The sequence below is a fragment of the Sabethes cyaneus genome, chromosome 3 (genome assembly GCF_943734655.1).
Source record: "Sabethes cyaneus chromosome 3, idSabCyanKW18_F2, whole genome shotgun sequence".
Lineage (NCBI taxonomy): Eukaryota > Metazoa > Arthropoda > Insecta > Diptera > Culicidae > Sabethes > Sabethes cyaneus.
The window spans coordinates 127,402,829-127,414,376 of NC_071355.1; positions in this window are offsets into that span (position 1 = coordinate 127,402,829).

The following is an 11,548-nucleotide window of genomic DNA, read 5'->3' on the forward strand; positions in this document are numbered from 1 at the left end:
ATTACAATTAATCAAATCTTCAGGATTATGCATGGACCCCCTTTTTAGAATGGCGTAGCAACGCGCGCCGGGTCCTCTAGTTCTCCATATTTTTCTTTTTTTCCTTTTTCTTTCTAAGTGTCCACTACCAGGGGCTCTTTGTGCGAGCTTTTTGGTGTGGGAGTCAGTGGAGGGTATTAAAAAAATACTGCAGCCGTTAAGCTCAGCCCTGCAGGTTGAGCAAATTAATAAAAGTTTTCCGGCTGCAAAGGATTCTTTTAACCCACGTACATTAATACCACAGCACTGTTGGTTTATATGCAGAAACGCTTCGCAGCAACCACAGCGAAGTGGCTCGAGATCATTAATTTCACATTTGCATTCTCCACACTGATTTCTATCGATTACGCTTTGATCGATGTATACTTTGGTTTGGAACAGTAGGTACAATAGAGCGTGTAGCTTGGTGCTATCGTAGATGAAATGAAGCAACGACTGTTGATCAGCAAAATATTCAGCAAATACTATCACTAATCACGTATACTTTATTGAACATATTCATTAAGTAAGTCACAGAGTACGTTTGGAAAAAACTTGGTAAAATTCACTCAATAAATCGTAACAAAAAGATAAAACTTTAGAGCAGCGAAAACAAAACAACTGTCTCACTCGACTGACAATACAATCTATATATTTTATTAGCTGTTCCAGAACGAATAACTTGGGACCAGCTACTTTGAACAATTGGGGCATTACATGCATCAGTACAAAGTTTATCTTTCATGCTTGAAATTTCACGTTTTAAAATTTCTTTCATTTTATTCTCCATTCCTGTCATAAAACTTTTGGTCATCACTGTAAGTTCTTCACATATGATCTGCTTCCACGCATCACTCATCTGTTTCATGCACGCATCACTCATAAGTTTACCATATATATACCTGAGAGAGAGGCACAAGCTCAGTGACAGATTGATTGTTGTCGTTGTCTTCTTATATTTGATGCAAAAAATTCAAATACTACAATTTAAACTGAAATTTCAACGCAAATAAATACTTCCCCTGTTTTACCTTTGTTAGGTTTAGGAATTGGTTGAAAAACACGAAATCGAACCGAGTCAAATATACCAATCGATAGGGTTCGGCAAACTGAGCAATGTGTGTGTGTGTGTGTGTGTGTGTGTGTGTGTGTGTGTGTGTGTGTGTGTGTGTGTGTGTGTGTGTGTGTGTGTGTGTGTGTGTGTGTGTGTGTGTGTGTGTGTGTGTGTGTCTGTGTGTGTGTGTGTGTGTGTGTGTGTATGTGTGTGTGTGTGTGTATGTGTGTGTGTGTATGTGTGTGTGTATGTGTGTATGTAAGTATGTGTGTGTGCACTTTATGTTCTATCGTCTGTTTCTCGGAGATGGCTGGGCCGATTCGTTCGATTTTACTTTTGTTTGAAAGGTACTATTGCCTAGTATAGTTTCTTGGTCCGACGTTTCGTTTTAAAGTTATAAGCAAAAATGTGAAAACTACCTGACACGATTTTCTCCGGAACCATACAACCCATTTTAATAATTTTAGTACCAAATGAAAGCTCTTACTATCACACAAAAAAGTTAACCTTAAAAAACCTGTTTTGACAAGGTAATAATTATCGCCTGTTTCTCAGAGATGACCAAACCGATTTTTGCGCTATTAGTCTCATTTGAAAGGTAATATATTCTAATAGATAACTATCGAATTGTTTTTTTAATTGGACGTTGGATGTGAAAGTTATGAACAATCGTGTACAATACATCAAAATTACAAAAATTTATAATAATTTTAACTAAGACAATTTATCAAGTTTCAATTATTTTAGTACTAGCTGACCCGACAAACTTCGTATTGCCACAAATTAACCTGTGTTGTACATAAATCATGAATCTCGGATGATCTTTGTCACTTCTCGAGTTTTGCAAGCCCCCCAGTGGGCGGCGCTTCCGACGGCGGGTCACCGGCAACACTCGCGACCGGCTCGTCCTGAATGATCTAGTGTTACTATAGATAGTTTTTGTGGTCTTGTTATTGATTAATGTTTTATGGAAGAGTCTCGAATTTCTCAAGTTGGATTAGTTTTTGAGTTTCGCAAAAATTTCTGTTTTATTTGTATGAGAGTCCATATCCCCCTACCACAGGGGTGAGAGGTCTCTATCATAAAATAAATTCAAGACTCAAAAATCTCCTACATGCTAAATTTGGTTCCATTTGCTTGATTAGTACTCAAATTATAAGGAAATTTGTATTTCATTTGTATGGGAGCCCCCCCCCTCTTAAAAGGGAAAGGGGTCGTAATACACCACAGAAAAAAAATTCTGCCATCTAAAACTCTCACATGCCAAATTTGGTTCCATTTGCTTGATTAGTTCTAAAGTTATGAGCAAATTTGTATTTCGTTTGAATGGGAGCCCCCCCCCCCCTCCTAAAAAGGTAAGAAGTCCTAATTTATCATGGGAAAAATGGTTGCCTCCAAAAACACCCACATGCCAAATATGGTTCCATTTGCTTGATTAGTTCTCGAATTATGAGGAAATTTGTATTTCATTTGTGTAGAAGCCCCCCCTCTTGAAGTGTGGAAGGATCCTAATTCACCGTAGAAAATATTTTTGCCTCCAAAAACCTCCACATGCCGAATTTGGTTCTATTTGCTTGATTAGTTCTCGAGTTATGGAGAAATTTGTATTTCATTTGTATTGGAGCCCCCCCTCCTAATGTGGGAAGAGGTCCTAATTCATCACAGAAAAAATTCTTGCCTCCAAAAACACCTACACGCCAAATTTGGTTCCATTTGCTGGATTAGTTCTCGAGTTATGAGGAAATTTGTATTTCGTTTGTATAGGACCCCCCCTCCTAAAGTGGGGAGGGGTCCCAATTCACCGTAGAAAATTTTCTTGCCCTCGAAAACCTTCACATGCCAAAGTTGGTTCCATTTGCTTGATTAGTTCTCGAGCTATGAGGAAATTTGTATGGAAGCCCCCCCTCTTAAAGGGGAGAGGAGTTACAATTCCCCTTATAAAGAGAGAGGGGTCTCAATTTACCATAGAATAAATTCTTGTCACCGAAAACACCCACATGCCAAATTTGGTTCTATTTGCTTGATTAGTTCTCGAGTTATGAGGAAATTTGTATTTCATTTGTATAGGAGCCCCCCCTCCTAAAGTGGGGAGAAGTTCTTATTCATCATAGAAAACATTCTTGCCTCCAAAAACACCTACATGCCAAATTTGGTTCCATTTGCTGGATTAGCTCTCGAGTTATAAGGAAATTTGTATTTCGTTTGTATAGGAGCCCCCCCCCTCTTAAAGTGGGGAGGGGTCTCAATTCATCATAGAAAAAAATTTTGTCTTCAAAAACACACACATGCCAAATTTGGTTCCATTTGCTTGATTAGTTCTCGAGTTATGAGGAAATTGGTATTTCATTTGTACAGGAGCCCCCCCTCTTAAAGTGAGGAGGGGTCCTAATTCAACATAGAAAATTTTCTTGCCCTCGAAAACCTTCACATGCCAAATTTGGTTCCATTTGCTTGATTAGTTCTCGAGTTATGAGGAAATTTGTATGGAAACCCCCCCTCTTAAAGGGGAGAGGAATTATAATTCCCCTTATAAAGAGGGGAGGGGTCTCAAATTACCCTAGAATAAATTCTTGTCACCGAAAACACCCACATGCCAAATTTGGTTCTATTTGCTTGATTAGTTCTCGAGTTATGCAGAAATTTGTGTTTCATTTGTATGGGAGCCCCCCCTCTTAGTGGAGGGAGGGGTCTCTAACCATCACTAAAACCTTTCCTGGCCCCAAAAACCTCTATATGCAAATTTTCACGCCGATTGGTTCAGTAGTTTTTGATTCTATAAGGAACACAGGACAGACAGACAGACAGACAGACAGACAGACAGACAGACAGACAGACAGACAGAAATCCTTCTTTATAGGTATAGATAGATTAAACGAATGGTTTTGACACTGCGAATGTATCTGCAAAATGTCATAAAAATTGGTTTTGCTGGTCAAAAGATATTAACCCCCGAACACTCGCACCAACTTTTGTAACACGGTTACTCGCGCGCACTAGCCGAAAACCAAAAAAATGAGCGCATTAAAGTTTTGACTGGGAAAACTTGGTTTTCGATTTATCGAACCTTTGGTAGAGTTTCAAAGGGTGACGTAGGACTAATGTAAACTGCATTTCTGGCATATGTATGTTTATAAGAATCTGTGAGTGCCATTGTTTAAGTAAATATTTAAGAAATATTCAGATTCAATTCTTCATTGAATGCAATGGTGGCTTTGGAAATACGTGGACGGGAGTTTATAAGTACAACGCCTGCAACCATTGCGACATAGAGATTTCTTTTAAAAATCACTTGTGTGCATCATAAAGGTTGAAATAGTAATGAATGTCCAGCTCACAGATTATTTTATTAAAAATGATTATGCGTAGCTTGACATGTTTCAATAATTTTACTTTAACTCGCTTGTGGCCTTTAAATGGCCTTTCACTATCTTTTGCTCCGAGAAGGTTTTTCTGGTTTACTTTCACAGCTTACCGCTTGTTATATAGCAGAAAATAGGGTAAGTTATCCTATAGTGGACCCTTTACCTATAATGGACCTCGGGTACAGTTTTGGCGTTGATTAGCTTGTGCTACTTATTTCCAAGAAAATATGACATGAAACAGAAAGTACTAAACATACCACACATTCCAGTTTATAGAGATTTAGCTGCATTCAATTAAAAAAAATCGATACTTTCAACAAGTGTGGGTCCATTATACGTTAACAACGCAAAAGATGTCGCCATTAGTGGACCCTCTCCATGCAAAATACACTAGAATTCATATAATGGACCCGGTCGCTATCCTATTGTAAACCACAAGGTCGATTAAAGGAAAACGGACATTCCAATCTGTTATTGTTATATTGTTATTGTTGTTGTTATAAATTGATATTTTTTTAGGCTGAATCAAAAGTTACTCGTATTGTAAGTGTCATCAGTTGCGTGTTTAGCGTTACCAGTTTAAAATAATTCGTGGAAGGAAACTACTTAAGCACTAACTGGTCCACTAATGGTTAATTTACCCCATGCTACATACGCAAAATTTTTTGTTCTATTCGTATGAGAGTCCATATCCTCCTACCACAGGGTTGAGGGGTCTTAAACCTTCATAAAATAAATTCATGCATCCAAAAACCTCAGCATGCCAAATTTTTTGATTCCATTTGCTTGATTAGTTGTTGAGTTATGAGGAAATTTGTATTTCATTTGTATGGAAGCCCCCCCCTTCTTAGAAGGGGAAAAGGTCTCAGTACACCATAGAAAAATATTTTACCTCCAAAACCCTCATATGCCAAATTAGGTTCCTTTTGCTTGATTAGTTCTCGATTTATGAGGAAATTTGTATTTCATTTGAATGGGAGCCCCCCCTCTTAGAAGGAGAAGCGGTCTCAGAACACCATAGAAAAAAATCCTGTCTTCTAAAACCACCACATGCCAAATTTGGTTCCATTTGTTTGATTAGTTCTCGAGTTTTGAGAAAATGTGTGTTTCATTTGTATGGGAGCCTCCTCTCTTAGAAGGGGAAGGGGTTTCAGTACATCATAGAACAAATTCTTACCTCCAAACCCCCTACATGCCAAATTTGGTTCCTTTTGCTTGATTAGTTCTAGAGTTATGAAGAAATTTGTATTTCATTTGTATGGGAGAATACATACATGCCCCTATTAGAAGAGGAAGGGGTTTCAGTACACCATAGAAAAAAATCCTGCCTTCTAAAACCCCCACATGTCAAATTTGGTTCCATTTGCTTGATTAGTTCTCGAGTTTTGAGGAAATTTGTGTTTCATTTGTATAGGAGCCCCCCTTCTTACGCCTTTCATAAAATTGCTGGTCATTTTATCTATCCAACGACATATAAATTGTTAAGTTTCGTTCAGTAGTTTAGTAGTTATTAGCATTTGAAATCTTTCATTCAAACGTTTCATTTCTATTTTCGTTTTCACAAAGTGCTACCCAGTCCCAGTATACTAAACAAATACGTAGTCCTACGTCAAAAAATTATTTTTCTTAAATTTCAAGATAACACATTGACAAGTTCTGCAAAGTTTTAGAGCATATTATTATAAGAAATTTTGCGAAAAATGATTTTGTATTTAATTGTTTACATGTATTGTTTTTTGAAAATGTGAATTTAGTGTTACTAGCTGCGAAGGTATTCAGAAAAAAGTGCGTTTAGGCGTGAGAATTTTCCGGTTTAAAAGTAGTTGTTGTAGCATTGAATAAAAAGGGCAGAAAACGAAAGGTGTATATGTTCAGCATCCCAAGCCCGTGCAAGACAAGATGCAGAAGAATGTAGTTTGAGGAAATGTGAAACAAGAAGAAACTGTCGCCGGTGAAACAACTGAATTTGAAAGCTGCTATCTTGTCCATCATTCAACAATCAATGGAAGCTCACTGGAAAATGGTGGAGCTGCTGTTACAAGAATTAACCAGAAGCAGCATCAAAATAATTCATGTCATGTCCAACAGAAAGTTAAATTAGTTCCATCCGGAAATAACCTATCTAGTGGATAAATTTTCAACACTGACTGGGGGAGTAAATAATTTCCTCTTATTTATTTATTTGATCATTTCATTAATATTCTAAATAATCAAAACAATTTAGAATATTATTCCTTGCAGAAAGGGATTGTCGTCTATTTTCAGAAAGCGAAATAAGGCGCTATAACCTTGGCCTATTGCAGCCGGACTTTTGGTCTAAATACCATAAGTTCATCCCAGAGGGTTCGGAGTATCACTTAACTTTTATTAGCAAAGATACTCCCAACGAAAACAAAGCTATAAATACTCAGAGACGGTTGGTACGAGACGTCCCCGTTTCTTCATTCCCTGTAGATTTAGAAATGCATCTATGTGTGAATAACTTATTCACACAAGATTCATTTCGTATAATCATCTTTGCGGCAATACTTCACAGTTGGCCTGGCCGATTAAACATTTGTAAGAAATCTCTGATATCTTGCAAATGTTAATACAGACAAGAAAATAATTTAAACTATTTCTATGATTAGAAATAATTAAAATTATTTCCAGGAATCCTTTATTGTGTCTGTGACGGTATTAATAAGATAAGAATAAGATAAGATAAGATAAGATATTATTATAAGAAATTTTGCTGAAGACAACAACCTTCTATCTCTTCAGCGAAACCTTATTTATTGTATATGCATTTGTAAAATCAGTATTGTATTTTAGCACTTTTTGTAATTGTTGTATGACTTTTTCATGTATTACAAAGTAGTACAAATAGTAAAAATACACAACCTTGCTGAATATAATATACCTCTATGTTTGCTTGTTCAGGAACTGTAGAATTTTGATTATAAAAAATACCCTAATTTTGGCTCCGAATTACTTGACTACCAATAGACGGATACATTTTAAACATTTTACATTTGCTGATAGTTTTGCTGCAGAAAACACCATTTTTCCATATGAAGAAACGAGAGAAAATTCCGGTTGGGGTCAATTGCGCTACACCTCACATGCTGCTTGCTTCATTTCTGTGATGTCGGTACAATTTAAAGTATTAAGGCATTGAATAGTTATGACATTTTGACCATAACAAGTTTATTGAAGAATATATGTTAGTTAAACAACGATTTGTAACTATATAACAATATGGCTTTCAAAAACCTACACGTGTTGTATAAAATACAACAGCGTGAGCAACCGAAGGTTAATACAAATTGATGATATTTATTCAAGAAAACTTTATTGATGTGAACCAAATACAATGGCATTACAGGAAATTATGCATAGTTCAAAAACCTATAAACTAGACCTTTGCTACGCAATGTATATGTTAAAGAATTATATTTCCTGTTTCAACTTACTTTTACTTAAACTTAGTCACATTAATAACAACTTACTCAGCAATTTCATGAAAAAGGATCTATCAATATTTATAAGTGCTCCTATTTTGTTCAAATTTTGTAAACTTATCGATTTGTATCTCAAATAGCAAGTAAGACCGTATAACAAAGGTTCCTTTCACCACTAGGTGGATTAAATCAGGTTTTATTCAATCTAGCTAGCCCGGTTCACACTGACATTTCTTACCCGGTTTTCACTGACAGTTCGATGCATAATAACAATCCCAGCTGGCGCCTCTTTCTCAGATATGAGGTAATCTATACCTATAAAGAAGGATTTCTGTCTGTCTGTCTCTCTGTCTGTCTGTCTGTCTGTCTGTCCGTATGTTCCTTATAGAATCGAAAACTACTGAACCAATCGGCATGAAAATATGCATGTAGAGGTTTTTTGGGGCCAGGAAAGGTTTTAGTGATGGTTAGAAACCCCTCCCCCCACTAAGAGGGGGGGCTCCCATTCAAATGAAACACAAATTTCTGCATAACTCGACAACTAATCAAGCAAATAGAACAAAATTTGGCATGTGGGTGTTTTCGGTGACAAGAATTTATTCTATGGTAAATTGAGACCCCTCCCCTCTTTATAAGGGGAATTATAACTCCTCTCCTCTTTAAAAGGGGGGGCTTCCATACAAATTTCCTCATAACTCGAGAACTAATCAAGCAAATGGAACCAAATTTGGCATGTGAAGGTTTTCGAGGGCAAGAATATTTTCTATAGTAAATTAGGACTCCTCCCCATTTTAAGAGGGGGGGGCTCCTGTACCAAAGAAACACAATTTTCCTCATAACTCGAGAAGTAATTAAGGAAATGGAACAAAATTTGGCATGTGGGTGTTTTTGGAGACAAAATTTTTTTCTATGATGAATTGGGACCCCTCCCCGTTTTAGGAGGGGGGGATCCTATACACATGAAATACAAATTTCCTCATAACTGAAGAACTAATCAAGCAAATGGAACAAAATTTGGCATGTGAAAGTTTTCGAGGGCAAGAATATTTTATATGGTAAATAAGGACCCCTCCCCACTTTAGGAGGGGAGGCTCCTATACAAACGAAATACAAATTTCCTCATAACTCGAGAACTAATCAAGCAAATGGAACAAAATTTGACACGTGGGTGTTTTTGGAGACAAAATTTTTTTCTATGATGAATTGGGATCCCTCCCCACTTTAGGAAGGGGGGCTCCTATACAAATGAAACGCAAATTTCCTCGTAACTCGAGAATTAATCAAGCAAATGGAACCTAATTTGGCATGTGAAAGTTTTATAGGGCATGAATATTTTCTATGGTGAATTAGAACCCCTCCCCACTTTAATAGGGGGGGCTCCTATACAAACGAAATAAAAATTTCCTCATAACTCGAGAACTAATCAAGCAAATGGAACCAAATTTGACACGTGGGTGTTTTTGGAGAAAAAGTTTTTTTTCTATGATGAACTGGGACCCCTCCTCACTTAGGGGCTCCTATACAAATGAAATACAAATTTCCTCATAACTCGAGAGCTAATCAAGCAAATGAAACCAAATTTGGCATGTGAAAGTTTTCGAGGGCAAGAATATTTTCTATGCTGAATTAGGACCCTTCCCAACATTAAGAGGGGGGGCTCCTACAAACGAAATGGAACCAAATTTGGCACGTGGGTGTTTTTGGAGACAAAAATTTTTCTATGATGAATTGGGACCCCTACCCGCTTTAGGAAGGGGGGCTCCTATACAAATGAAATTCAAATTTCCTCATAACTCGAGAACTAATCAAGCAAATGGAACCAAATTTGGCATGTGGAGGTTTCTGGAGGCAAAAATATTTTCTATGGTGAATTAGGACCCCTCCCAACTTTAAGAGGGGGTGCTTCTACACAAATGAAAAATAAATTTCCTCATAATTCGAGAACTAATCAAGCAAATGGAACCATATTTGGCATGTGGGTGTTTTTGGAGGCAACCATTTTTTCTATGATAAATTGGGACCCCTTACCTTTTTAAGAGGGGGGGCTCTCATACAAACGAAATACAAATGTCCTCATAACTCTAGAACTAATCAAGCAAATGGAACCAAATTAATCATGTGGGTGTTTTTGTAGGCAGGAATATTTTCTATGGTATATTTTCTATGGATTTCCCACTTTAAGGGGGGGGCTCCTATACAAATGAAAAACAAATTTCCTCATAACTCGAGAACTAATCAAGCAAATGGAACCAAATTTGACATGTAAGTGGTTTTGGACGCAAGATTTTTTTCTATGGTGAATTGAGACCCCTCTCTTCTTTAGAAAGCGAGTTATGGCCCATCTCCCCTTTAAGAGGGTGGGCTTCCATACAAATGAAATGCAAATTTCCTCTTATCTCGAGAACTAATCAATCAAATGGAACCAAATTTGGCATGTGGGAGTTTTAGATGGCAGAAATTTTTTCTATGGTGAATTACGACCCCTTCCCCTTTTAAGTGGGGAGCTCCCATACAAATGAAATTCAAATTTCCTTATAATTTGAGAACTAATCAAGCAAATGGAACCAAATTTGGCATGTGGGAGATTTTGGAGTCTTGAATTTATTTTACGATAGTTAGAGACCTCTCACCCCTATGGTAGGGGGATATGGAGAAATTTTTTGCGAACTCAAAAACTAATCGAACTCGTGAAATTCGAGACTCTTCCATAAAACATTAGTCAATACAAGACCACAAAAACAATCTATAGTAACACTAGATCATTCAGGACGAGACGGTCGCGAGTGTTGCCGGTGACCCGCAGTCGGAAGCGCCGCCCACTGGGGGGCTTGCAAAACTCGAGATTGTGACAAAGATCATCCGAGATTCATGATTTATGTACAACACAGGTTGATTTGTGGCAATACGAAGTTTGTCGGGTCAGCTAGTGTACTATAATGTGCCCCCCTTAAGAATAAATGGATATATTTCAAACGGGCTTCCCAAGATTAACGTTACAATTACGAATACATATTAATTTTTGAGTTTAAAATCAATTGCAACTATTTAACTCCTTTAATATTGAAGAATATCAATGCTAGGAATTATTTAAAAACGGCGTCTAAAATTTGGGTTTCTCGTCTATGCGGGTAATATGCCTGTTGTCGCGAGCAACATTTATTTCGGCTGGAGATGGTCTTAGCTGGTGGTATTTGTTGTCGCCCAAAGTTCGTTTTCCGACTAGGTCGTACTTGGAAATTGGATGTGATATTCACTCACTTAAGACTTCACGACAGATATGCGGGAAACTGTTCCCAGGAAAACTTAACTTTATTAGAAAAAGTTACAATTGTCGTCTTAAAGCTACGCGTTGAGTAATCGATGGATACTTATGTAAAGCATCCCAGAAAAATTGACTTATATACTGTCCCTTTAGATACCAGACTTTTCTTCAAATATCCATAATCTTCATTGATTTTCCTTCTGGAGTCTAACGGGCGCTTATTCCAAAACACTATAATTGTTTGAACACTCCCCATTGCATCCTAATGATAAAAAGAGAACGAAATTCTAGATGCGACAAATGGGAGTGACTTAATCTTCATGCCCTAAATGAATAGTCTAACCAGTACATAATCCATGTGCGAGATGGTTTTTCAGGTTCCTTTTCATATTCTGATTTTCCTACTCCC